Here is a 2,086-nt window from a genome sequence, read left to right on the forward strand (position 1 = left end):
CCGCCCCAGCAGCAGTGGACACCGGGGCCGCCTCGACCTCCGGGGACCACTTGCTGTCGCTGGCCCTGCCCTGGCAGTCTCCCAGGGGTTCTCGTTTGTCCCACTGGTCACTCTTGCCTGGCCCCGTGTCCCCACCCGACCTGAGAAGCCTGGAAGATGCGAGGACTCAGGCCCCTCCATGCTCGGCGCTGTCACTCTTCTGTGCCATGACTTCAAATGTCACCTACGTGGTGACGGCTCTCCGCTTTCTCTCTCTCCATGTGAGATCGCCCTGAATTCTGGTCTCATGTACCCAACTGCCCCTCAGCAAGACCGCTGATGTCTCGCAGCACAGCGAAGCGAACACACGCTCGATCTCCTGCCCCACGAACCCGCTCCCCACCAGGCTCCCCCCAGCCAAGCAAGCGGTCACTTCTCTCTTCCGGTTCTTCGTTACGCCAAACTTCCGGAGTTTTCTTCTCCACGTCAGGCACCCCGTAGACTCTGCCTTTGTGTACACCCCGAGTCTGCCCGCTCCTCACCGGCACGGCCACCCCAGTGCAGCCACTGCGTTCCTGCTGGGACATTCGGGTGGCCCTCTAAATGACCTTGTTTCACCCCCGTCCTGACTGTGTCCTCCACCCAGCAGGCAGAGCGGGCCTTTTAAAACTAAGTCACCTCATGTCACTCCTCTGCGGTTCTATCCTGGGTTGATACTGACGCGACGCCCCCCCTCCCCAAATTCATGTCCTTCCCAGAACCTCAGAATACGACCTCTGAAAGTAAGGTTGTTGCACGTATAATTGGTTAAGACGGGGTCATGCTGGGGTAGGGTGGTCCCCTAATCCCACCTGACTGGTGTCCTCATAAGACTGGGAGGAAAGCCACCGAGACAGACGCAGACACGGGAGACGCCCCCTGGTGGCGGAGGCGGAGATCGGAGTGATGAGGCTGCCATCCAGGGAACATCGGGACCCCCAACCCCAGCCCGGCAGGAAGGGGCAGGCAGGACCCTGCCCTGGAGGCGTTGGAGGGAGCCGGACCTGCCCGCACCGACTGGACTCGTGGCCTCCAGCATGGCGAGAGGGCGCCTCCTGCTGCTCTGGCCTCCCGGGTGTGTGGGGCTTTGTTACAGCAGCCACGGGCGACTAACGCAGGTCCCCACGATGCTCAGGCTCACCCCAAAGTCATTGTGGGGTCCGCAGGCCCGGCTTCCTCTGGCCGCCCCCCCACACACACACACACTGCGCCCCAGGCTGTGCCCAGGCTGCCGGCAGCTCCCCTTTCTCTCACTGGGCACCTCATGCTGGCACCTCGTGCTGGCCCCTCGTCACCCCGCTGAGGACACGGACCCTTCCCCCCGCTGCGGGAGCTTCGCTCTGACGCCCTCTGTGTTGTCGCCCCTCGTCCCACAGCGACCCAGCACACGGCCCTCGCTCGCAGCGAGACGTGGCCATGGGGCTCCCTGCCGTGGGGCTCCCTGCCGTGGGGTTCCCTGCCATGGGGTTCACTGTGTGGTGTGCACCTACAACGATTGGCACTTAGCGGGTGCTGAACGCTCGTCCAAAGAACGAAGAAACACATTCTAACCCTATAATTTCCTGTGTGACGGAAAGCGTTCAGGGTGAAATGGGCCGGAGTTTGTGGGGGTCAAGATTGGGAGCCACACGGGCCAAGCAGGTCTCAGTGACGGCCGGGGACAGCGGGAGCCAGGGTCTTTCTCCGGGAGCAGAGCAGGGGGCAGGGCGAGGGCCGGGGGCCCGGGGCGGGCGCCCGTGCGGGCAGGAGGGACCTTCGGAAGGGTGGCGCTGGCTTCCCGTGCCTGAGTCCTCACGGGGGCGGGGCTCAGGGTCACAGCTGATGTCTCTGTCACTGATTGGCCATCGTTCTGCAGGAGAAGACGGAACGTGCAGAGCCTGGAACCCTTCGCGCCCATGAAACACCCTCGGCGGCCCCGTAGATGTCACGGAGTGAGCGGATGGTGGCTTTCGAAGTCCTCCCTGTGTAACTGGACTTTGTTTTACTTTGGCCAGAAACCCCCGGAGCAGAGGCGAGGGGGCGTGGTGCCGAGCGTCAGACCTGTGTTCTCTTAGAGGAGTGAAGAAGG

Source organism: Pteropus vampyrus, unplaced genomic scaffold (assembly GCF_000151845.1).
Source record: "Pteropus vampyrus isolate Shadow unplaced genomic scaffold, Pvam_2.0 Scaffold312, whole genome shotgun sequence".
In the NCBI taxonomy this organism is placed as follows: Eukaryota; Metazoa; Chordata; class Mammalia; order Chiroptera; family Pteropodidae; genus Pteropus; species Pteropus vampyrus.